The sequence below is a fragment of the Agelaius phoeniceus genome, chromosome 3 (assembly GCF_051311805.1).
Source record: "Agelaius phoeniceus isolate bAgePho1 chromosome 3, bAgePho1.hap1, whole genome shotgun sequence".
NCBI classification, from domain to species: domain Eukaryota; kingdom Metazoa; phylum Chordata; class Aves; order Passeriformes; family Icteridae; genus Agelaius; species Agelaius phoeniceus.
Genome location: NC_135267.1, coordinates 52,864,250 through 52,891,970, shown reverse-complemented (window position 1 = coordinate 52,891,970; position 27,721 = coordinate 52,864,250). Strand labels below are relative to the sequence as shown.

At 36.9% G+C, this 27,721-nt stretch overlaps 1 protein-coding gene across 3 annotated transcripts in view; it reads right to left on the bottom strand.

Annotated features, from left to right (window-relative positions):
• The window catches only part of NKAIN2 (sodium/potassium transporting ATPase interacting 2), a 518,775-nt gene that overhangs the window by 439,521 nt on the left and 51,533 nt on the right, over window positions 1-27,721 (bottom strand). Inside the window, exon 2 of one of the 3 annotated variants that reach the window (XR_013181351.1) lies at window positions 16,228-16,318. The exons of the other annotated variants lie outside the window; for them this stretch is intronic. The gene's annotated coding sequence lies outside the window, so the exon portion shown is untranslated. The remainder of the gene's footprint in view (window positions 1-16,227; window positions 16,319-27,721) is intronic. 3 annotated transcript variants of the gene reach the window in all.

Sequence of the window (27,721 nt, the reverse complement as noted above, 5' to 3'; positions counted from 1 at the left end):
TCAGGCACAGCATTGCAGCTGGGCAAGGGAGGGGATCATCCTGCTCTGCTCTGCACTGGGGCAGCCTCATCTCAAGTGCTGGGGGCAGTTTTGGGCACCACAATATAAAAAATTATGTAAAGCTATTAGAGGTCATCCAGAGGAAGGCTACAAAGATGGTGCAGATTCCAGAGGGAAAACAATACAAGGAGCAGCTGAGGTCACTTCGTTTGTTCAAGTGGAGAACAGGACACTGAGGGGAGGCCTCATAGTTGTCCACAACCTTCTCATGAGAGGAAGTGTAGAAACTCTTCTCTGTGGTGACCTGAGGGAACGGCCTGAAGCTGTGTCTGGAGAGATTTAGATTGGATATTAGAAAAAAGTTCTTCACCCAGAGCATGGCTGGGCACTGGAACAGGCTCCCCAGGGAAGTGGTCACAGCACCAAGCCTGACAGAGTTCAAGAAGCATTTGGACAATGCTCACAGGCATGTGGTATGACTCTCAGGGTCATCTTTGAAGAGTCAGGAGTTAGACTATGATGATCCTAGCTGGTCCCTTCCAACTCAGGATATTCTATGATTTCCTACATATTTTTCTATATGCAGAAATTGTTTGGGTCACCCAAAAAATCTGGTCTATGCTTATCCAAAGCCTAGTCTGACTTCTCACAATAGGTAAATTCTGACCATAAGAGTCAAGACACTTGCAAAAACAAGTTGACAACTTGATTCATCAATGTAGTATAATTTTAAGTACTCAACAGACTATTTGAAAGCAAACCTCAAAATACATCACCCCCATATTAAAAATCACACAGAAACCTTCATGCAAAAGTGCTTAAATATTTGAGTGTGTACAGACCATGCAATATGACAAAGGTTTAATTCTATTAGTTAGCAAAACTTCTTCCCTTGACTTCAGGGGAGACATTTTTTAAGCCTGTATAAGCAAAGAAGCCACCCTTATGCTATGTATACATACACAGAGAGAGAGATACATAAAAAGACTGCATTTCAAGAGGAAAAGATCACTAACCTTGCACATTTGCATAGATTATTTATCATTTTCTTTAGGACATACTACTTCACTGCTACTTACTCTTGTCCTATATTAATCTGTTTCCTACCACTCTACTGAGAAAAAAATTTATTTCAATTGAGACTCTAAAAACCATTATTCAGGATTTCCCACGACAGCATGGACTATGAGTTGCTGTATCTCCAAGCCTCAAAAGATAAGAGTACTAGTTCAGCTCAGGGGATCAGAGTTCTAGTCCAGTCTTTATCACTAAGTGGAACTTCCATAACAAGATAAAACCCCAGTAACCATTACTACTCTGGATTTTCACTCACATCCTGGTTTTGTTACCCCAGGCTATTTAACACAGTCTCCCTGTGGCAAATCAGCCCTACAAATCTATGGGGGAGATAGCACTGCACACTAATAGCTGCTAAAGTCCTTAACCCTCTATTAACTTTAAGATTCAACAGATTTCTCTTTGTTCCCATGCATCAACTTTCTACCATTAAAAAAGTCATATAAAATAACCATATCCAGTGGTAACCTCCTACATCCAGATAAAAAAAAGGCAATTTTACTCCAGCCATCATCCCACACACTCTGTGTAACAGACCTGAGATAATAAGAGAGACTTTCCAAAGAGGGATAGAAGAATAACTCACAATGGAATTTAATTTAATTCACCCACCCACACAAACCACTCACCCTTACCCGAGGTGAAGAACTACTTGAACTTTTGTAAACCTTTGGCCACTGTAACATCTTTATAAAGTTATGACATTACAACCATTGCAGTGCTAGCCTTCCATACAAGCAGAATCTCACCTTTCTCATTCCCTCATAGAAAATCACTAACCTGAGTTTGCTGAAGCTTTTAGTCATGGACATCTGGAAGCACCTCCATAGCCTTTAGATTCTGTTTTCACTCAGATTGGTAACCAGTCTAGGTTCTGTGGTGATGATGAAACTAAATCACTAAAAGATTGAAAATGCCTGAATACCTCTCCACAACACTTCTTTTTTCACCAGATTCAGGAGCGTGAACTGGCTCTTCTTTAAATCATCAAGTGATTCTCCTCAAAACACCTGAGCTAACAGCTGTACAAAATAACCCAAGCAATAACTCTCCACACAAGGAGTTCACCTACCTACAATAACTCCTTTATAACCCCTGCTGGCACTGAACAAAGGTCAGTTAAAACCTTTACATTTCGCTACAAATTACTTAGGCTAATATGGGGCGAAGACACACCAAAACAGATCAAGAAAAATTAATCCGAAATCAAAGTGGAAGAAAAGCTTCTAATCACTTACTTGCTTCATCTACTGTAATCAGATGTTCTTCTCATGGAAGAGCCATAAGGTTACAGTTTGTATTTATGGGCTTACTGACTCAAAGAATAATGTCTCTCTCCAGACACTAGAGCAACCATTGCACAAATACACAAGTTTGATTTTAGCAAGAAAATGTTTAATAAATCAGGAACAATAGCAATGTACAGCAACAGAGCTTTATGTAAAGTTTTAAGACTTATTTCCTTTTGTTGCTGAAAATGAGACTGAAGGCACTAAGCTTTTATGGCACTTTATGGCACTAAGTTTTTCCAGCTTTGTCTTTCTTCATGATAATATCACATATGGATTTACAATTTCCAACATGTATTTTCCATTGAGGAAAGTGACAGCTGCAATTGAAGACAACAGAACTGTGAAAGTAAAGATGTGCATATATCTGGCTCTAGGTTTCTTAAGACATCAGACTCAATTTTTTAACACAACTTTATTGTTCCAAATATTTTCAACAAGATTATCTCAACCTAGCCTTTTTCCCCACTGTGTTTTTCAAATATTTATCTCTCTTGAAAGTTGATAAATTTTTGTTCCAAATGATCTTGTCTTCACATCCCTGTGGAAGTAAGTATTTCATCCCACTTGTCTTGGATGGTTAGTTCCAAAATAAGAGCTGCCAAATGTGATACACAACTGCACCATCCTTCCCTCCTAAGGAAAATCTTGGAATGAGCTGGAGTTCCTGATTACCTATGTCCACACTTAGAAGAGTTTTCTGTCTCCAGTGACCTCTGGCTTACCTTACCTGGTATGACTATAAATTCTGAAATGCATCAGCATAAGATAGGAAAATGATGATATTAACCACAAACACAATTATTTAGGGAGGCATCACTTCTCATTATTTTTTTAAGTGTCTGAATATTTTTTCAGTGTGATACTCTATCTGTATAAAGTAAATAATTTAATAAGTGAAATTGAGTAATAGATTTTACTCTATTACATGGTATTTTATGCTGAAATCCAATACAATAGTTTAATTTTTTCAAAAATTCTAGCTAGTGTACTTCCATTTTAAAGCTCCTTATACCTTGACAATGGCTGTTATAATCACCAGGCTCATCCTCTAAAACTTTTGTGTTAAAGAACACTCACATGTTGACCATTCTTTAGAAAAATGTTTTATTAAATGTTTTTTTTAGTAAGTTCAGATATTGGATGTATTGGATTTGATCAATCGGATCAAATATTCTCTTGCGAACTTACTTTTTATCATTTTGGTGGTGTGAAGATACTCGAGACTATCTAAATCTTGCCAGTAGATTATCCCTCTCATATTAATGAACTGCAAGCAGAAAGTTACCTTGTACACGTAGCATTTACCTAACCCATCATTGTGTACTATTGGGGTTTTTCCCTCCATGTGAATAATTTGTTTTCTTTTACCCTCTGTCATTAGTATTGCTGCTGTTTCTGTTTGTTTCCTTATCTCACTGCTGTTTCCAGTGAGTGGTGTGGGGTCCTTGAACTGGGGAGTACCATTCCTAAACCAGGACACTCCTCCTAGAAAAGCAACAATACCCTCACTTGTAGAGACACTTCCCTTGACTGCTCTTACTTGAGCAGATGCTGGTGCTTGTAAGGACAAGCAGCGTGACCTTCTCTGCCACACTGCGCAGATACTTGGTGCAGCTGGTCCACACACTGTCATTCTGGTAGTTCTACTCCTATAACTTATAGTGACACAGCTGTAAAGATAGATCTGTTTGGATCCAGAGAAATCTAATCCTGCTTTGATAGGAGGCTGAAGGCAGTGCCAGTGAGCCCAGCCCCAAAACACCAATGTCTTGGAATGAATTGTTCTGGCTGCAGAAGCTAGCTTGGAAAGTTACCTCTACACATGCACAGGATGTAAGGAGATATTTAAATTTTGCCATTAATGATGGGGGAGCTAGTTCTGCATACCCCAGTCATTCTGAAATCAGGACCTAGCTAGACAGAGAAACATATTTGCACAGGAGTACTTTAGAGCCATTCTTCATTCATATGTTCTATATAGCCTATTTAGAAAGAAAAGCTGTAAATATTTTCTACAAAAAATGTAGATGGTGCAGTGTCAGATTTGTCTTAATGTGGTAGCTGGTACTTTGCTCACCTGTTCAGTGCCATATATTATGTTCAGAAGGTTAGAATTCTCAAGAATTGCATGCATTAACCAATCAAAACTTGTTTTTCTTTGCAAGGTCTCTGGCAGTCACTGATTGATAAGCCATAAAATGTTCATTCCTTGCCCGGAGCTTCTGATGAGTACTGAAGATTATACCATTTAACTCTCCTAACCGCTGCAGCAGAGCATTAAGCAAAATTAGAATACTTGGAATTATATTTCATCCAAATATGGTTTCTTTGGGGTAAAACAAGCAGTTAATTTACATATCATTGGTTTTGCTTACTCCTCTATATGTGAGGCTATAAATGATTCCTGGGATTGAGAAAACAATCACATTTTCTCAAAGTCAAGCAAAGTGTAAACACATTCAAAAGAAGCACAAAAGTAGCTGAACTGATAAGCACTAAAGAAATGCCCAGAACAGAAAGCAAAATAGATTTTAGTGATTAATAGAAAAGATGAATACAGCTTCTTGACATGCTTGCTCTTCATCCCAAGGATGAAATAGTCCATGAAGTACTACCAGGTTTCAAAGTAAGGGAATATGCTGCAGTACCTGGCCAAGGTGGCATTGTGATCTCTGTGCCTGGAAGAGGAAAGGTAAAGCTACATTCTGGTTTTTCCCCACTGCAGAACACTGTGACAGTGCCACAGGGGTTTTCAGGTGAAGGGAGAGACAAGAATGTTGACTCCATGTTCAGAAGGCTTGATTTATTATTTTATGATATATATATATATATAACATTATAACTATACTAAAAAGAAAAAGAAGGACAGGTTTTTTCAGAAGCTAGCTAAGCTAAGAATAGAAAAGAATAACAAAGGCAGCTGTCTCAGACAGAGAGCGAGACCCAGCTCTGCTGTGACTGGTCACCACACCCAAACATCCACAGGAGACCAATCACAGATGAGCCTGTTGCATTCCACAGCAGCAGATAACCATTGTTTACATCTTGTTGCTGAAACTTCTCAGCTTCAGCAGGAAAAATCCTAAAGAAAAGATTTTTCACAAAAGATGTCTGCGACAGAACACAATCTTCACAAGGTTTGTAATACAGGGAAAGAAAAGCTGGCCACAATATGGTATGAATTAGTATAAAGCCACAGACAACAAATGCACAAGAACTCCTGATGCTGTATAGGCAAGTAGGCTTTCTTTCTCATTCAGAGTTTGTAATGCTTGCTTAATGACTTAAATGCAAAGACTTCAGCTAAACACTGTGGGGATTTGGAGCTACCCTAAAAATAGACTGAAAAATACTACTCTTACAGAATGAGTATGTTTCATGGAAGACTCCTCTAATTAATAGTCCATAAAACTTTAAATAAATCTGCCAGTGAGTGAGACGCCTCTCAAAGAGAGAGGAAAAGCTCTTGTTCCAACTTGATGGAACCGGATCACCCTGAGGCTCTATCCTGTTACCTTAACACATAGCTTTATAATCTCTGAAAACTTTATAGGTAATCTTTACATAAACTTCATAACAAAAAATTTAGGAGTCTGATGGAAAATCTAGAACGGTTGTTTGTTTGTTTTTTTTTACATAAAAAGACTGAAACATCTAAACACTAAGATTAGGGTCTCTCTAAACAGATTATTAGTGAAATTATGCAAACAAATGAGATCTATAGGGATGCATTTTTTAGCAAGAACTCAAGACCTGGATAAGAAAAACAGGATGATTGACAAAAATTCCAGGAAAGCCTTTACCAATTTAAGAAATCCTTGTAGACATATTAACTATAAAGATTCTGTCTGTGATTTATAACTGAGACCACAGAATATTCTCAGCTGGAGGAGACTCACTAGGATCATCAAGTCCAACTGTTAACTCAATGGCCCGTACAGGGATTGAACTCACAACCCTGCTGTTATTGCCACCATGCTCTAAACAACTGAGCTGGTCTCAGGGTCATCTCCTGGAGGCTGAGAATACTCTGGGGAAGTATTGCTACATTGGCAACCTTTAACTGCACTGTTCCCACTGTTAAGGTGTTGGAAAGAGCATTATAGGCTACTTACAGCTTAGATCTGTCTTTCTATAGACATTATGTTCTTATATCAATCATATAAAAAAGACAATATCATAAAGGCTTACATCTCATAAACCACACAGGTCATCATGGTCTTTGTAAAAAACCAGTATTCTCTTTGTCTTTACTTTGCCAGGACCTTTGCATCAGAAGTAAATAAGGAGAGAACTGCCAAGTCTCTAAATTGTCTGAAAGATGTTTTCAGGTAATGTTGCTTATATAGCAAAGACACAGTTAGGAAGACCTGCCATACAAAAAAAATGCAAATGGATCTGTAGGTGTTGTCAAGTATTTACTATCATCTGAAAATATAACAAAGTGTTGGAGGTCTTTCTGAATTAGAACAGCATAATGAAGGTAGGGAGGGCTCTCAAGCCCTCCTTTGTGTGGGAAAATCATGAAACAGTGTGAAAAAAACTCTTCCTTATTCAGGAGTAACTTCCTCCCCTCTTGAAGATCACAGAAAAGACCCACTTCCTTTAGAAACAAATTCTGGGAAAAGTGGATTCTAAGGGGAGGGTAAAACAGTTGGGGACAGGTAAGAGGCAACCTACAGTGTTCTCTGACCTTGAAGTGTATGCTTTTGAGTATGTCAATACCAAGAATGAAAAAAGGTAGCTTGTAATGCAAGGAAAAGTGACTCAAATCCACAAACATGGCAAAATGGTAACTCAAAACAGACTTGTCAAGATTGTTACTAGATTAAATCAATAAGAAATGGAGTGTTTCATTATACCTTGAGCAGGTACTAGGGTCTTCTGCCATCCCAAAGAAATTTCTCTGTTTTTTTCCTACCCTGTACACGGAGCAGCTCTCAGAAAATTCTGTTCTCTTTTTCTGCAGTCATATACACATTGAAAGGAAAAAAAATAGCAAATAAATCCTCCAAAGTGTGAAGGACATTGCCCTTTTTCATGCAGAACTAATCTGCATCATCCAAACAGAAGATCCTTCTCTGATGACTACACTGCTCCTGGGATCTCAGAACTCCAGAGCCAAGAAGACAGAGGCTCATTACCACACAAATTTCCATTGACTGTAACAGAGTAACTGCAGCATCTAGAGCTGTTTCTATAGGTGCTCTTGCTGCTCACTGTCCCTCAGCAATTAGGGATTTAAATTCTTTTCTATGCTCCTGTGGTGACCTCATCAACAAAATCTGTAAACTTATTATAATTAAGAAAATCATAACATGCCAGAAGGACCTAATAATTTGACATTCTAAACTGCAAGCTTGCCAATGAATAAATGTTACGACCAAGCAGATCTTATCATCTTGGCTCCCTCTCAGCAGGAGTTTGCATCAGACTGTTCTGTCCCTACAAATGGCACACAGTATATGCATATATTTTCTTGTTTCCTGCCTTTGAATCTGCAATGACAATTCAAGGACCTTGCCAGATATTTTTACAGGTTCCAAAATGAGGCCTCATTAATGAAAGCTCTTTTCTCCACAGCAGAGAAGTGTGCAGCATGTTCAGCATGCTGCAGGTTTGATGCACATTCTCATGGAAAATTTTGAAAAATTAGGTTCTCTTTCTCAGAAATTTTCAGAAATGCCAAAAATTATCTTGGATTAAAGTGTAGTAGGGGGATCAGCTTGTATTATAAAATAAGGTTTGAATGGTTTTTTGTTCGTAAGTCTCAAGGACAGCCCTAACAAAATTCTTTCTGCAGCTGTTTATAGATGACTCGGTGACGTCCTGGAGATCAATTTTAAGTGGATATGAGGCAGAAATCAAGATGATTCATATTTTTATATTTTTCTTTCATATTTTGCTATCAATTTTCTAGAAGTACTTAGTCAGGAATCCTTAAAATATAAGAAAATGTTATATTATGAGGAATGCTTGACTTGGGGAAAATAGTCAAAGTTTAAAACTAGAAGACATTAATCTTGCATTCCTTGTACTTGGGACACCTAGTGGAGAATGTTTTTACAGAAGAAGAAAATATAGAAAAAAAAAAAAGCTGCTAAAGTCCTATGTGTAACTTGCTGCAGGAAAGTTTTCCATGAAGCATATCTACTCACCTCTGGTGCACTAGTCACTACTTTGAAAGGACTGTAAGTTCTGCTGCTACTACTGAAGTTAGGAAAAGAGTAAACAACAGGAAAAAATATAATATTTACCAGTGTTGTTACAGTTTATTATTTGTATTACCATGTGGCCTAGAAGCCCAAATTATAGATCTAAAATCATTGTGGTAAAAATTTGAAATTTGGGAGAAGTTTCACATTTGTTTTCCTGCAAAGGTCATAAGCTGCTCATCTAAAATGCTTCATCCCTCCTGTATTCTACATTATTTACTAACCCTGAACTTTCATTAGCTTGAGCAGTACTCTGAATCATGTTTCTTTTAAAAAGGTACAAAGAATTATTTAATTTTCTCCAATAAAAAACAGGCTGATCAGTTTGCATGTTAAAGTTGTGCATTCTAAAATCAACACAATGTTTATCAGTTTTCACAGAATGTTTTTCAGTCTAGTGCATACTTGTTAGAAGTGCTCTTATTGGTAAGATACAAGCAGAAATCATCCTTTCCCTACAATAACAGCCATTGTCATAGTGATTCGGACCAATTCACCTCATCCAATACCCTTTCTGACAGCGACCAGCATCAGAGAAAAGGGCAAGAAACCATGAAATTGGCAATTATGGAATTATCTTTCAATAGGTAAAGTTGCTTCTTATATCTGAATTTAGATGTGAAGTGCCCCAAAGCTTGAGCATCCATAGAAATTGTGCTAAACTTCTGACTCATTTGGTTTCTTATGGCAGCAAGTTCTAGGCTGCTCAAATGTATTACTGTACTATTATTGTATAAGCTTAATTTCAACAGCATTTCCTTCTGCTTTTAATTTTCTTTTACCTATGCTCTGGAAATGTAAAAGGTAATAAGAAGTTTTTGTGGGTGCAATTTAAGCAGCTCCCGTATTTGCGCTCAAAGCAAACACAAACCATATTTCTGTGCTCCTAGAAGAAGAAGTAAAGAGAAGCACATAACATAAAAGCTTAAAAAAATACTTTACATCTAGCTACATCCCTTTTCTACTCTCTCACAATTATAGTATACATACATTCATATACATGTGAATATTTGTTTCTAATAACCAGCCAATATCACAAGTGCATAAACTCACACGGACATGAATGTTAAGCCCTCCTCCATTGCTTAATTCAGTTTTAAACACAGAAAAGCAGTTTCATTGGCCCTTGAAGGGAACAGTGAAGGAGAAAATGGAAAAATAAAAAATTTATTGCTGAAACAGCCTAACAAATTTAGCCGTGTATTTAGTCATTAAATGCAACTGAAGAAATGTAGACCCTACAACTTAAAAACTGCCAGCTCAATTGTTTGGAAGCTCACTAACAGAGGATCCATTGACTGCAGAGCAAAGCAAATAGAAAACCTTCAAGACAATAAAGTGCAAGTCCCTAGAAGACAACATCAAAAATCAAAACCTATCCAAGTAACAAGGAAAAAAACCCTAGAAACTCTGCAAAGGAATGATCCCTCTACATGGTACAGTACTGAATGGATCTTTTACAAAGGTTGATGCATTGGGTAAATAGTCTTAATGAATTAGCATATTGAGCTGCCCTTGTGGAATACACACTAAAAATACAAGTACTGAAATCAGTGCACCTGATATATAGGAAAACTAATATAAATTGTATAGATACATGTAACATGCTAATAATATAGAGTAATGCGCAGTAAATATTGTATCTTACAAGGAGAGAAAAAAATATCTGGAACAGCTACTGATACCTGGTAACCATTTAGTAAGAGAACCCTACTCAATTAATACACAAATCTGTAACTTTATCCCCAAGAGTTCTGTTGTTTTCACCAGACACTTTCAAACAAAACAAAATGTTCCTAAGAGCCAAATCAAACATCGGCTGAAATTCCAGGAAAGACTCCCATTGACTTGAGTAGCTTTTGAATGGAGAACAGAAATTATTAGATCTGTTCTCTTTGAAGAGACTGCAAAACTTCATATTTATGGTTAGTCCTACGAAGAACCAGTATTTAAGAAACCAGTCCTCCTTAATGACAAATCACACCTCCAAATTGCTTTCACAGTGTGATACCCTGGAGCTATGCAAGACCCTGAGCTGTCCTTCAGTGTTTTGCCACCAAAAATATTGCCAGTAAGTACTGTTCTGTTTCCACCTGCAGCATACTCTAAATGAAGGTAAATAAGGCATTCATGCAGGAAATTAACACATGGCATAAAATAATACTGAGCTTCAGGCTGAAAGCTAGCATCATGTCAGAGGGAAAATCAGAATGTAACAGTATGTGTGCAGTCCCAAGCAAGGGCTTTGTAAGGCAGCTCGAACCCCTAATAAATGTATTGACAGATCAGGCACACAAACTAAAATTAACATGTTGTCCTTTGTGCTATGGCCTGAAAAACCACAGATGATTTTTCTTAACTTTACCTGATTATTTTAGTATTCATGTGTTCTTATAATGTATTTTGTGAAATTGTTTGCAAAATTCACATTCAAGTTTTTAACTAAACTATCTTAATATATCCTTCACAATCTATATAGGTTTATAAGCAATGGGATGCAATTCCCACTTCTAGTACAAGTTTGTGTGGGTTTTCTTATTTGAGGTAGGGACGGAGAATCAAGTTAAATCCAAAAGTCTATGGGAGCCTCAAAAGCGAGGCACAGAGTTGAGTTGAAGAGTGGAAGTAATGTAAAATACTGTGCCCAGCATCCTGAAGGGGTAACAAAAAGGTGACTAGTGAACCTTCTCTCTTTCAGACTCCATTCGATGCCAAAACATCCTCTACGCTTTATATTTTCGTTAACCCCAAAAATTTCCACAGTCCATTTGAAACAGATTGGCTGGGATTCCATCACCAGAGTGCTTGAGGTATTTCCTATTTCACAAGATTTCCTACTTTCAGATTCAATTCTGGTATATCATCAGCCCTGGCTCTTCCTTGGATGGCAAATTCTTACACAGTTTAAGGTGATTTTAAACTGTGTCTGTGCCAGTGGCACGACAGCCTGGTCACCCATGGGTATCAATAATACCCACACAAGGCTATAGTAATATTCAGTGCTCAAATAATTCATTAGGATTTTTTAAACTTACAGCAATGTACATTCACATACTAGTCTGCAGTCAGACTACAGCACAGGAGTCGCATGGAACAAAGCTGAGTATTTGTAGCAACATTCACACAAACCTGAGAAACAATTTGAGAACTAATTCAGAGTTTAACTTAAAAAAAAATCTCTGGACAGATTTTTGCCATTAATGCAGATGAAAAAAGATGTAAGAGCAGTAATATCATTAGAGAAGCTGCAAAGAAGTTGCCCGTTCAAAAAGGTGAAAATTTCAGGAGAAATGCTTAAGAATGGAGAAAAAAGAGCTGTTGTGGACAGGACTAAATTTGCTATTCCTGCCACAAGAGAAGCAAGAAAAGGTCAGGGTGAACCGGGGGTCACTTAACCAAGCCAAAAATGCAGAGTAGGTGTTTTGGATGATGCAACACTATAAACCAACCACTAGGCAAGGAAGAGGACACAAAGAACCTTGTGTTTGCTGATACTGGTGCATGGGGGCCAAAAGCAACAGAAAGCAACAGGAAGAATATTTCTTCTCCACATGTGGCTCAAACTGCAGAGGAGACGCCTGGGGCTGGGGTGGGGGTAAGTGGGACACTGCCTCCCTCAGCCAACTGACCTCTCCAGTATGTTGCATAAGGAGCTTAGGAAACAAAGTTTGGGGCCAGGCCAGAGCATCATTGTACAAAATGGTTTCACTGAGCCAAAACTCTCCATGGAACAGCTGGTCGTATTTGCTGCATCCCCGTACTGTGAAGCAGAAAATCCAAGTCTACTGCCTGCTGTTTTCTAAGGAAAGGTCTCTGTAAGCTGTTGGCACTGTATTTGTGCTTTGCTCTATCAATTTGCTTAGGTTTTCAGGAGGACAAAAAAGGGGCAAAGCACAATAAAACAAAGATCCTGAAGAGTAAATGGAAGATGTCTGGGAGTTTACAATTAAGAGAAACCTGGGGGAAGAGGAGAGGATGGAAAGGGGGAAGAGGTGAAAAAGAAACCTTTTGTGGAACCTGATTCATCACACTATTTTCCTGTTAAGGTTATAACAGTCTCCTTTATTTTAATATATTCAGGAAATTACTTTCTTTCAATCAGAATTGTCTTGGGCTGAAATGACAACTGCTAATGGCAGTCTATAAAACCCAGACATTCTCTCTGACTCATTATATATATTTCTAGGGGAAAGCAGAAAATCATCTATCTATTGGAAGTCATTGCTGTCTCTTGGCCAGGCAAACATTCACCAGCAAGCAGCATGGAAACATCCTCCAGGAGCCCCAGCTTCCCTGGTCTGAGCAAGGAATTACTCCATGGGTCCAATATTTCAATTCTCTGGTTTTTAATTGACAAGTTATAGCCTTGGCACTTCAGCATCTGCCTTCAGGAAATACTCTAATAAATAAGTTTATTAGGAAGATTTTTACAAAAAAAGTATCTTCCAAGGAAGACAAATGTTTTAGGGGGTATCTGTTAATAAAGGCTAGGAAGACAATTTTCCATCCAAAAAAGCTCATACTCTTTCTAGGAGTACTGTCCAGTCTGGGACAGAGATGTGGACTGAACTAGATATGGTGTTTCTATTCTTCCAATAAAGCAATCCTGTAAGAGAGTGAGTATAAATTTTCCTAGAGGATATGAAAAAAGTGCTCAGTGAAGAAAATTACTTGTTGCCCTTATCTTATATTTTTCTTCATCTTAGCCCTTTTTGTTAAAGTAACACTATGAATATTTCAAGGCTACTAATTACAGAAAAAAATGTAAGGCTGTTGTGTCTAAACACAGCCAAACATAGAACAGTGTTTGACTGCAGTAAATCCAAACAAAAATCACAGAATCAGCTAGGTTTGAAAAGATGTTTGAGATCATTGAGTCCAACCTATGACCCAAGACCACTAGACCATGACACTAAGTGCCACATCCACCTCCAGGAACAGTGACTCCACTATCAGTAATTACAGGTAAATGACTTTGCTGTTACCCTGTACTGAGGTACAGCTTTGTACAGCATAAAACTTTTGGTGGATACTAAATCTTCCAGTTGAATATTTTTTTTAAGATAGAGAGTTATTTGAGTTATTATTTCTTGAAATTATCTTTAAAACATAGTATGTAATTTTAAAGGCTTGTTGTTACAATTTTTTGAGGCTTTAATAGGGTCTTGTGGCTGAAAATGTTGCAACACACCAGACAGATTATGCAATTCTTGTTCTTAGTAATGCTACCCAGTATTGTCTCTCAAAGCAACAGAGAGAATATCCCTTAAAAAACACAATTTCTGTAGATGTCTAAGTGTAGAAAAAAAGCAAATAAATAATATAAATTGAAAATGAAATTGACATAAGAACATGTTGACTAAGTGTTTGTGCCTCACACCATTAGGTCACAGCAATTCCTTTAGACAGCTACAATGTACCTTTATTTGTTTTATATTATTTTATTAACTAAGCATATTAGTGCTGTACTTTGGGTCGTTTATAAAATTTTACCTTCCTCCAGTGCACCTTTTGTCACACAAACAAGATATTTTTCATTTCAAATGCAACAACTATTCAATGATTTTTTTCCTTTTTCTTCCCCCCCTTCTCTTGCTTTGGCTTACTACCCAAGATGTGTAGGTTGTTGTGCTTTTCCCCCCTTTTATCTCAATATCTAAATGCAATAATAGAAGTAATTAATGTTTAGCTGTTTAACTTCGATTTTATGCAGAGTAGACATCTGATGATCAAATCCACCCAATGTCTGCAATTAGAGCAACTTGTGCAGCTGTGCTTCCTCTTGCTAGCTGGAAAGCTCTTCCCTTTTGCTCTGAACCGATTTGTGATGCACTTGATGTACAATGTTCTATGTACAGCTTTGAAATAAATGTGGGATATTATTCTATCTTCAAGGCCAAAACAGAGAAAGGCTGCATTAAGCATTTAGGTGGGATAAGGAGGGAGGGAGGGAGGGAGAGGAAAATAAAATAAAAAGGCAATGACTGCAGATGCCCAGGCTGTATGTGGCACTGGAAAATCATTGTCAGCTTTGCTGTCACTGTCACACTAAACTTCCCAGATGTTCATATCTGGAAATGTCACAAAATGTCATGGCATAAGTTGCTATATTTTGTTTTCTGTAGAAAGAGTGAACAATAATAAAACAGCCTCGGGAGTGTATGGCTAGCCAACAACAGCTTGTAAAGGTCTCAGTAAAACAGCATGTGTGCACATTCTGGAAAAGAAGCAAACATCAGCTTCTTTTCTTCTTCTTTTTTTTTTTAACTAATAACAGAGCTTGAGCTGATAGAAATTTAACATTTAAATTAAACACAAAGAAAAGGCTCTTACAGAGTCTTCTCCTGATCTCAAAGCTGCCTTTGTCCACGAGCTAAAATGCTGATGTCAGATTAGTTATTGACAGAGCCAGTACAAATTCGTTCCATGTTCATTTATCTTCTGGAATTTGATGTAGTGCTCTACAATTAAAAGCAGAAACCTCTGTGAAATAAGCTCTTCATTGCTGACATCAGTGTGGGAGAAAGCTTTGTATTTTAAAGCAAGATCTTTCAAAGCACAGATTTTATCTTCTCCACAAGGTTTGTGGTTTTGAGTAATGTCCAGGTCAGGTTCTCTCCGTAATCTTCTTTCTCTCAAATTACTTCCATTTGCTTTTTAGAAAGCAAAACCAACTATACACACATAAATTCAACAAAACACCCTCCACTTAACCATTAAGATTAAGCATTACAAAATGGTAGCTGCAGTCTATACATCCAAGTAAAACAACTTTGGATAAAATGATTTTGGCTTCTTTACAAAAGAAAATAAGAAAGGAAATCAATCATCTGTTTTTTCTGCTCATAGAACTCAATGCAGATCCAGAAGCTACAGTTAAAATCCTTTCCTTACAATCCTGCTCTTGCATGTAATTAAGTTCATTGTAATACGTGAATATTACAATGCTGTGACCTACTTACAAAGTCAGAACTCTCAAATGGCTAAAAGTGACCCACTCACTTTCACATCGATTTTTACAAAGTCACCAAGTCCCTTTGCTCTTTTGTGAATCATGTGCCTCTGCTTTATCTACACACCATGTGTGGGGCACACACACTCATGCCTTTTTATAACAATAGCATGACAGCTACAGAACAGAGGTGGGCACAAGGAACTAATCAAGAATAAATGCTGAGCCAGAGTTATTTGTTTTCAAAGATATATTTGCTCCAAGACAGTGACTTATTTCAAACTCTATTTTATATATGCCAAATGACTCAGAAGTCCCTGGTACATTAGTCTAATGTAACATCACTAAGAAGATGTATTCACCTTTATTTGAAGGACAGGTAGCAGCCGTATTTTGGTCAACTGTAAATTTTTTCACTCCAAATCTCTTTTTCATCACACTTTGCTTTATTCTACTGGTTGGCTCTACTTTTATTCAGTGTTTTATTCTTTTTTTTATCCCAATATTTTATGAATGTTAATGAGCAATCAAGCTTAAAACATTTAAATGCTCTTCAGTTATTTTATTAGATGCTATGTTTCAAAAGAGAGGTGAACTATTCTGTTTATTTAATAGAAGCATATCACCAAGTGACAGATTCTGCACATCATTCTGGTCCTTTCTGCTGTCATCTGAGGACTGAAGATTTTACCTGGAAGCAGCCATTCATCATCCACCATTTCTTTAAACAGCAGGCTTTGCCTCCCACACTCAGTAAATCCACAGGAATGACTGCCGAACCCCTTTAAAACAAATTATATTATATTCATATTACAAAGGGGAAGCAGACTTTTATAAGGTCAGATCTGTCTCCTTAATTTTTTGTTGTTATTATCTCCATCTTTCCACCTCTTCTTAAATTCTGGGCTGAACAAGAGGCTGTAATTCCACTGAAGAGTTCTCCTCACAACCATTCTGACTCCTGGTACCACCTGGCTTCTCAAACTGACAGTGCAGCTGCCTGCAGTGCTGTCATGTTAACCCATTGCTGAGGTGGCCAGTGGGAGGCTGATTAAAGCCACCCGTCCTGATTTATGCATTTGCCAGTTGCAGCATGTACACTGCATGTTTTCTGCTGAGAAGGGGTGTGGGGCCTCTCAGATGGGAGTAGATGATCATCCTGAAGTGGATGTGTTTGACTGCAGCATAAAGCAGGCAGAATACAGAGTAAACTAGGAGCATCCAGCAAAAATGACGATTAAGAGGCTCCTAAAACAAAGTAACAGGCTCAAAGCCAAACCGCAGAGCTGATGATAAAAAAGATGCACAGAGGTTTCCCAGAGGTTCAGAAGAGGCAATGCAGAAATCACTGCTCCTCAGAGAGGTGGTGAAAGTTGCTGGAATCACAGCAGGACAGAATTCACTCAACAATCACAGCAGGCTGCAAGGGGTAAGAGATATCTGCTGTCAAACCTTTTATTTTAATTCATCTTGATCAATAAGCCTTGAATGTTCTCTGTTTCAAGAGCTTTTTACCTTTAGTGGTTTTGGGTTGTTCACTTGAAAGAACAGATGTAGCCAGATCTCCATGAAAGAATCAACTGAGACTAAGTTGTCAGAAAACAGAGAAAACATGCATATCACTTCAGACTGTTCATTATAAATGTCTTCCTCTGCTTGAGCTCAGTTACTTTCCCATTTAGCAACTTTCACAAACACACTCCTTGCAAAAAGTTAGGTAGTAGCCACTATCAATTCTATATAATTAAATGGCCTAATTCTACTCTCCTTTTTCCACATAGGTACCTCTCTGGAGGACTTGCAGCTGTCTGTTATACCGACTATTTCAGGGACCTAAAGAGCTAGGTTTTCAGGGAGGGATTAGCTTACATCTACATCTAAATAGTGTACAATGTGATTCCTTGAAAACATGCATAATTCCCAACATACGAACTTCCAACAGCAGATAATGTCAGTAGGAAAGTGATGCAGCATTACAAGAGTACTTACACCACTGCCAGAAAAAAAAAAAAAAACAACAAAAACCCAGAACCAAGCAGATGAAGAAAAAGAGTAAAAAATAACGCAAGCAGAAACACTGCTAGGAAACAGTTTTGTGTTAATATACCCCATGTGGCAATAAACGTTGACATAAGCATGAAACTTCTAAGTCAACCTCTCACTTTGTTCCAGCTTCTACTATGCTATTTAGTACTCTGCCTAACAATTAAGATGTTATTTCTATTTTATGTTCTAATGGATGTGTAGGCAAAAGCTTATTTCATTAAATGAACAATGGAAGTGCAGTGCCTGGAGTCTCCTCAACATTTCAAGGTATTTTAAAAAACTACAGGCTTTTCTTCCTGCTTGTCAATATCTTCTTTAAGGAGGGGAATGACTTTCAGGCTTTCAGTGTACTTGAATACAGTTGTCTTCATTTTTTAATATCAATACTATTGAAGCTGCATCTGTCTATATTTATTGAACTGAAAAAGCCTGGAGATAAGAATTCTTGTACTAGAAATTTTGTATCTCTTATTCATTTTCAGAATTTGTTTCTTGGTATACAGTATTTACTTCTCTGCATCTCAGATTCTTTGCTTGAGTTGTTACCTGTTCCCTTAAGCTTTCTAACAAATTAAAGTGTTGTACTAATACCCGAGGCAGAGTTTCCTGATAAAGCCAGTCTACTGTGTCCTTTAAGATGAAGATAGAAAAGCTTTATTCCAAAACACTAAAGTTCACAAATCTAGCTAGGTGCTACACAATATCTTTATAAAACACTTTATTTCAAAGAAAAGGGGTGTTTTTTTGAAGACAGCTTTTGACATTCAAAACCCCAGAAAATAACTAAGAATCTCATTTCTAATTTCTTAGACTGAAAAGTTCAATTTTTGATTTAAAAAAAATACCATTTGGCAGGTGGGGGAATTTATCTATAGCAATGCAATAATACACAAAACTGAAACAATATTACAGAATGATTTAATTCTATTTCAAACCAAGAACACTCTAATATTGTGGAAAAGACTAAAAAATTTCGAATTTTTATCCCAATTTTGGACATTACTATTTTTAATGCACTTCTGTTTTTTAGAAGATCAAATAATTATTTTTCATTCATATTTTTCTCTAGCTATAGAAGCTTTGAAGGGCTCCGAGTCCCATTTCTCAAATCCTTTCTTATATTACATTTGTTGGATGAGTAGATGATGACCAAACCTCAATATTACTTGTGGCTGTCCCTTATCAAAATCTTTGTTCTAAGAAAACATTAAAGGCAATATAGTTTTTTTAATTTCTCATTTTATTGTTTCCAATACTTAGTAATATATCCTTATTGTCTGCTTCAGTCCATAGTGGTGCACACTATGTTAATTCCTAAGAAACATTCCTGGCAATGTGACAGAACAACACAAACTACTTGCACTATCATTTTAGAGGTATTGGTTACTTTCATTTCAATGAGCTTCTAGGAATCATGCTGGAATTTCAATATCCAGTTATGTTTCTGCACACACGTAGGGTAGGTAGAATTACACAACAGGAACTGATCAGCTCTGATGCAATCTTCAGTCATTAAATTCCCACAGAAAATAGTATTAAGGATCCCCAACAGGCACGTCTTTCTTTTGGCTCTTCTTTCTTTTGCAAAATGTTATAAACTGAGGATAGCCTGCACTATTTTCTCCTCCTTGAAAGGGCTAAAGCTGAATATATTATTGAAAGCCTGTAAAACTTTATACTAAAAACATACTTTCAAGAAGTTACAAAATTGAAAAGGGTTCCTTTCTGTCAAGGAGGACTACAGCTCTACTGTATGATTCTGTGACCTAAAAATTTCTCAACAAAATGAGAACATAATCCTATAGTCTCTTTTTCTTTTCCCTTCTTTAATTGCAAAGCTATTTATTTTTCTACAGAGACTGGTTAGAGGCACCAAACCAAATGTCAGCCTCCCACATGGATGCATATTTATCTGTAGTCTTGGGGTCACTGCGACACATCCTGTGCTCAGTTCAGTTATTCAGCAGAAGCCATCTGCTTCAAGCCCTAGCCTCCCCTAGACTAAAAGTGGTCAGAGCTGGGACCCAACACCTGTTTGGACAGCATATGGTGGAAGGCTTCATTACTTTACAAGTGTGAGATTCATCTGTGGATTCCTCACTTTCAGATGACAAGCTTTATTTAGTGATTGTTACTGACAATTCAGACATGTGCTTTTCATAATCTAAAGATTGAAGTGAATACAGAGCTGCTAGTTTTAAGAGCTTCAGGTCACTGTTTTAAGCTGCAACTTAAAACAGTGCTACTTGTGTTTTTCTCCTTAAAAATTGTAATTTAGGTGATCCTACACCTCACTTTAATCCCTCACACAGCTGCAACATGACACTTAGTACATTTACTCTTTTGTTTCTTATTTAGGAGGAGGCCTGAATTCCCATGTTTATATATATATATATATATATATATATATAATAAAAGCATAAAGTAGTGGAAAAAGATATGTAGGTCACTAAGAAAATCCAAGATCTACAGGGAATATTACTGGGAAACTTTTTCCTCCCCTTTTTTTATTGGGCCATTCATCTAAGTAAGACTACTGGAACAAAGGCTCTTGAAGCAGTAAACTGGTCTCAAGAATCCATCAATTTAACTGGAGTGAAGAATCTCTTCCCAATAAATCAACCAGGGGAAAAAAAAAAGTGACACACATTTTGTTACCTTTGAATAGTCCAACTCCGCATTTGTTTGAGCAATGCTTAAGGTAAGGATAGCCTTTGCCACTCCCTGATCAGGCTCAGCTCCTTAGCTCTCACAAATCACATTAGGTCTTTTCCTCCTTCTGTTCTCTCATTTTCCCCAGATACCACAGCGTCCCAGGACGTGCTGCAGGCTGATGTGTTTCTGCCATGTGTCATTTCACATCTCTCTGATGAAGTTCTGAGAGAGTCAAGGAAAATCTGGCTCTGCTAGCCCCACATCAACATAGCAAAATGTATCCAATTTCTGGTGTCTTTGCCCAGGCAAATTGACTCAAACAGAGAAGAGACCATGACCTTTCCATTTCATTCTTCCTCACCACCATGACATAGCTGAGCTGGCCTATTCATCAGAGCATTTAAGTGTGTGGTTTTAGTTATATACATGCTTTGCTGAGTCCTAGCCTCTATAATTATGGAAAAAAAAATTAACAATTGCCTAGAATACAGTTGTATTTTCCACAAATGTCAAAGGCATTTCTAACCCTGGATGGGTGCTCTTTAAAGTGTCAAATAAATCTAAAATAAATACACATTACTCAAGTCAAAAAAAAGAAAAAATCAAATACATTTGTCTTCAACCAGAGCAGTTACTCCAATAAAATCAACATTCTGGTCCTTTCACTTATCCTCAGAAAGAGATTTTTTCATCTATGCAAACTTGGGAAATTAGCAGAAAAGGAAACATTCTAATGTAAATCTTACATTGTAGCTTTTTTTCTCACATTCTTAATCCAAATTGGTAACACAATGATCACAAAGAATGTGATCTATTGATCATTGAATGGACACTAAGGGCCATGCAGGACATGGAAGGAGCTCTGCTTTACAAAATAAACAATACTCTTTTACATCTATTACCTATTCCTACAGAGGAAAAAAACCCAACTCTCCCCACCCATACTCCCCCAATATACTCAAAAGAACCCAAACAAAACATCCAAATGTTTCAAAACCAATGAAAAAACAATGCCCAAATGAATTAGCAAACAGCTTTTATTTACATCTCAAGGGAAAAAAATAAAAGCAGCAAAGTTTCACACTTTTGAGCCCTTAAATGCACTCTATATGAAGTCACTACAGTCAATTTTGTGCTACAGTTTCACTGACCTAGTGAAAGCTCATGCTTTTAGATTTAAAATATCTTCCATTTCCATATTTTCTTTTTTCCACCCAAGGACACTGTATTACACAAAAGATGGAAAATATCTCATTGCTTTCAACAGTTGAAAACTCACAGAAATGAAGCTGTTGGTTACACTTATCCATTGTTGTTAAGAAGTCATACTGTGGCTATCCATTACTTGCCTTTTAGAAGCACTTAATCCTCATTAGATTCATAATCAGATTTTTTTTCTTGCATAAGCACTGTATTCATTCTACAGTTCAAAAGATCACTGAAGTAAACAAACACTTTCAAATATTTTTAATTATCTCTGACTTCCAGAGGATTCAGAGGAATTGATCAGGATTGATCAAATGAATCAATAAATTTAAGAAGTATGTAAAAGTGCTGAAAATCCTATAGGCAAAAATAGTTATTAAAGAGAGAAGCTAGCTTCTATAAATTACACGTAATTTTGATATACCTAATAGAAATAGCCTTTAGGCAAAGATATTAAAAAATTTCTATGGTTTTGCTCAAAAATATTCTCATGTTATTCCATAGAGAGTACTTACACTAAAGGTAGGGACCAGTAGGTGACAACTAAAAATAATTTTTTCCTTAAGTGATATCTCATTATGCCTAGTCACAGTAATATACTACACCTGCAACTTTACTTTCAAAGAAACTTCTTGAAAAGGAAAAATGTGCAATAGTACCACATTAATAAAGGTCATTCACTTCTCCATAAATATAAATTTAGCAAATCAAGGGAAGCCTTATATTCTCTTATGTGCACAACCACAATTAAGTTAATGAGAACTTAGAAGAAATACATAGACTAAACCATCTTTAGTTGATTCAACAGAACAACATTACATGATTGTAGAGGTACCAGAAACCAGGAGCCCAAGAAATCTTAGAGGGTAGTGGGAATATGAAAATATATTCACTCTGCTGCAAAAGCTTATTGATGAAAAAAGACTAGAGTTTCCCAGTAAAAATTCCAAATCTTTTATAGTAGAGATATACCACCACATAAATTAACTGAGATTAAGCAGTAATCAAATGGTATTTCCCCCTTATGAGAGTAGAGAAGAAATGGTCTTCAGTCAAGGCAAAATCAGTAATTAAGCATACTTTCAAGTACCCCAGTCAATGCAGCAACAAAATATCTGGGGTTACTTCAAGCACCAGAGTGCCCCTGAAGCATACTGGACAACGCAGGTACCTTGAACATGCACAAAAGCCATGAGATAACCAGAAGCCAAGCTCCTATACCAGCCTAAAATGTATCAGGCTCTTACCCACCAGGTGAATCAGCCGCATCCTGCTGCTGGTCTGTTAGAACCTGATGGGAGATAGGGAACCAGCTGTAAAACTGGGACTGATCTTTACACACATTGAGAACTGTGTGTCTGAGTCATTTTGTGGAATGTCTCATTTCCCACTGGTACCTCAAGCACAGTAAAATAAAAATTAGAAAGGGAACAATTTCATTTGACCCTTCAGTAAGAGCTTGGGAGGGGCCCATCTGCTGCCACAACAGGTGAATGACAGCTTTGCCTTCATGTTTCACTATGGTTCCCACCAGTCAAAGTGACTCAGGTGAGAAAAAAAAAGGAATAAGGGTAATGATAGTCATCCAACAATCTAAATCCAGATGCACCAGGTTGGAAATGATAAACTGTTGCTTATCATGTCAACAGCAATGACAAGGCTGTTTGCACCACAGAAAGGTAGGTGGTGGGTTGGTGGGGAAACAGAAGAAAGCTAACTGGAGGTAGTCACACTCCACTTACCTCAGTGCTCTTCTCAGCTGTAGCTTTTAATCTTAGCTTTGTTGCTATATTTTAGGGTTTGTTTTTTTTCTACCTGAATATAGCAAAACATGCAGCAAATAATCTGTGTTCATCCAGATCAAATCATTTCTGTAGGGTTGCAAAGTGGCTGAGGACACTTAAATCCTGACTGTAATGGATCTAGTGCTGGAAGAATAACCTGAACAGTCAATCTGACATCTGTAGCCAGAAGCAGAGAAGAAGACTTTACCAAAGGATGCTCCAAAATCACTTAAGTATGTCATGTGGTACAGTAATGGCGTGATTACCATTTGTGGCTTAAAATTTAGTGAATAATTGTAATAAAATGTTCCTTTTTATCACAAAATACTAAAAAAAAAAAAAAATATAGAAACACAAACAGAAGACTACATTAAAATTATGGGAACATTACAATATACGTGGGAACATTTAAAATAACGTGAAACAATTTATTTAGTTCTACAGTGAATACCACTCTTCAGGACAATCCATTTGTCAGACTGGCAAAAGCTAAAAACAAAGGGTGTAAACATTCCCCTCAGTAATGTTTTCAGAAGAGCTTCTATAAGCTAGGATATTTATCTATATTCACTCTTATTTATTTCCCCTTGAAAACAGCATCCGTTGCCTCACCCACCAAGGCTTCTGCATTAACTTCAGAAAGAGCATAAAAAATTTTCAGAATTCAGATCTGAAGAGACTCTAAAACCTAGTAGTTGCACATGTCTCAAAAAAAAAATCATTTTGGCAGAAGGGTGTTATTTTCAGGAAGGTTTGGAGACTGTTTTCTGAAAGGCACATTGAATTGCTAACTAATTGCAGTCACATTATTTGCCATATCATCAATGGTGAGCATTTTATGGCTGGATGCAACTAGATTAATATCAATTAAAAAGATGAGGGCTTCCTTATCATGTATTTTTATTTAGTCTGACAGCTGCTTTCTGAATGGCACAGAAGGGTGCCTATGAAATAATAAACCAAGTGAATAAATAATAATAATAATCAGTACCCTCTCATATATTCTTTAGCTCTTTTATAGGTGATATACTTCATAAAGGAGGCAGTTCAATGATAGAGTTTAAATTCTGCCAGTTGTCATGCTTGAAGTTCCATCCCAAAACTAAGCAATCTGTACTCTCTGAACTGAAACAGGGCTATTGAAAGCAAAAGAATGAGGAAATACTGCTAGAAATTACCAGGTATGAGTGTACAGATATTGCTGAAAAGAGGCTAAAAAAAGAAAGCAACAGAGGAACGAAAGGAAGGATAGGAAATACTAGAGGAAGGCTGAAACTGCCTCTGCCTTTTTCATCTAGCATTTTCTTGTTTTTTGCTTTCCTGTGATTGCTGTACCTTTTGAGACCTTTGGGATAAATAATAGCCACTTACACAGCTTCTTTGTGTGTCCTGAAAAGTAAATAAACATTTAATCAACTCCAAATTTGTCACAAAACATTAGTATTGCTTTTATGAATAAGGCTGTACTTCAAAACACTTTCAGCAACTGAGACGATAAAGCCCTACTGCCACTCACCAAACGAGACATACTTCAGCCTTGCATGAAGCTTCATCCCAACTCATGTCATGCAGAGCCTGCCAATATGCTTATGCTGGATTGTTTTGCTAGGCAGGAATTCTTATGCTTTTGTTCCCACATTTTTGTGTTGAATTTTCAATTCGGGTTGACCTTGCTACTGACACCAAAAATGCAACACTGGCAAGACAGGGAAGATGAACTACAAAGTATTTGCATGGTAGATAACAAACAAGGAAGGTTGTAGAATTCCCTAAGCTTGCACAGACATCTTCTACATCAACTCCTTCTAAACACAAATGAAGCTGACAAGATTGATTCTTTGGCTGTCAATGAAATTTTTGGCTGTAGCTGCCTACTGAAATCCCCAGTAGAACATGCCAGTCTCTTGACAAGCAATCCAGAAGTTATGACATGAAAACCTTTTAAACATCAATGGTTTTCTACGGTTTTGCTCAGTTGATATTTTAGATTTGTTCTTTGGGTGTTGTTTGTTAGAGTGCAGGTTTGGTTTTTGTTGGTTTTTTTTTTTTCTGAATTGAAGGTGAGAGCATTTTTTGCAGTTGGGTTTCTGACAATATTAAAAGTATTTTCTACATGGAAAAAAGCTGAAGAAGGAACTCCAGTATGACAGAAGTAGGAAAGCTTCCTTGGGTTACTGCTAGAAAGCCAACCTTACAGGAAGGTGGAATATCAAATGAAATTATGTCTACTCAAGATATAAAAGAAACAAAGATTTTCCTCTCCATATAACTAAGCAATGTGGTATGCAATTACTGAAAGAAAAGAGCTAAGGAACGTGGAAAAAAAAGTCATTGTAAAACTTTGGTGATGCTGTTGCCATATTTTAACATGACTTTGCTTGTTTATTTATAGAAAGCAACTGTGAAAATGCACTACCCATTTATCAATGTGCACATTGTTTTATGACTCCCAAGTAAAAGAACATCCTCAGCTTAGCTAGTCAACAAATAAGCAAGCCTGAGTTTCTTAGGGTCCATCATTTTTAACTGTCAGAATAATTTAGGAAACATACTGTGACCTTCACACTTATCATACCTCCACCTTTTCAAAATATGTACAAGTCTACAACAAACTGCTTAATTTCTTTCTCAGTATAGGTTTCATTTGTAGAGAGCTTTAGTGCTTCCACCCTCAGCTGTTAAGTTTTATACTTCACTTTATTAATGAGAAATATTTTGGAGGCCAACACATGAGCAAAACTACTGTTTGGTAACAAATCTTTTGACAAAGCTCTCTATCTTCACATGCTTTGACAGTTAGCTCCCTGAAAGAAAAAAAGAAGGACAAAATCTCTTTCAGAATCTTTTATTAGAGGATAACTAATAAGTAAGATATTGGTCATCATGCATGACCATTATATCATGCAGGATGGTTCTCATTCTTCTTTCTTATTGGGTGAATCCAATACATCTCTTTTGAATCTAAGGTGTTCCAACAGCTAACCCACATTAAGTGTTTCGGTTTTCCTTTAACCCCTCCTTTCAGTTCTCTCACTTTAGTAGCATGATCTTATAGTAATATGGTGAAGTTCTTGCAATTTCAAGATTGGTCAAACACTGATTTTAATAATAATTCCTGCAATTTGGTTCAACTCTTCTAAAAACATTCAGTGACAAATTATGAGCTTGGAAGTAGGGATCAAGAATACAATGGTTGTGCCTAAATTAAACAATGATAGGTTACCTAAGACTAGCTGAGCTCTAGTCTAATTAATCTTTACTCAATGAGAGAAGCAGGCACATATGAAATACGTTACATTTCATCACAAGGACATGAGATGCTTGCCATTACTTGATGTAGCTGCTTCTCTCCATTGGGTAAAAGAAGTGAGTGAGCCTCTTGGGATGAGATGATTAGCTTCTAGAATTTGGCAGGTGAAAAGAATCTCTGTTTACACGTCTGAAAAGATGGGAAGTGTGAACCCAGCTGATAGAAATATAGTGCAGGAAAACCTGAATATAAAATATGAGCTTCTTTCTCAATACTGTTCAGTGCTATCAGGGGTGAGAGCTTGAAACACATATTACATTGATTAAAAAAATAATTTATAACTTGTAACTGTACAGATCAAGTTGCTCATTTTGAACATCAAAAAATTACTGAACAAAAACCCCCTAACATCACTTGTGGTACTGGCACATATAAGCCTGCTGTGTATGAACTCCATATTGAACAATCCACACCAAGCTGTAACTCAGACTGATACCTTCAGTGGTTTCTCCTGACAGCTAGACCTCTTGCCAGTTAGCTCTCTGCCACAAATTTGCCATTAATTTAGCTCTACTCCAGAAGTGCTATGACATGATACAAATATATTACTAAGTCTTCCAAAAGACTGTAATAAATAACATAACAGCAATTAATTCAAATCTGCAATCTTAACACTGAAAAAGGCAATGATTACTTTTGGCATGATCCCATAGTGTGCTGAAAATCCGACATTTGGAAAAGACACCAACATACTAAAACCAGGCAAGAGCTACAACATTTATTTAGCAATTTTGAACATCAGAGAAAATAAAACCAATGTGAAAGAGAGATACAGAATATCACATAGGAGAAGACAAGTTGAAATAAAAAAATATTTTTAAATAGTATTAATTCTCCCCTCTTTGTGTTTGCAGGAAACTGCATTACCTAAAAGGAAAGGCTCTTCAGGTGAAATGACTTATAAAATACCTAACCTCATGGATGTCATTATAGTCATAAAAAACCTACCCCATTAAAGAACAAACCTCCTACATTAAGGTCTGGAATTTAGATTATGCATTTCCTGTAATCCTTTTGAACTGTCTTTCAATTTCAACACTTTTTAGTGTTCAGTAACCTATACAGAAATCTCCCCTCCTTCTCTTTAGAAATCCACAAAATTATGCAAAATCACCATGTAAGCATAAAGCAATACACATTCAGCTGAAGGTTTGGCAAAATATGGGGGTAGAGCTCAGCTACAT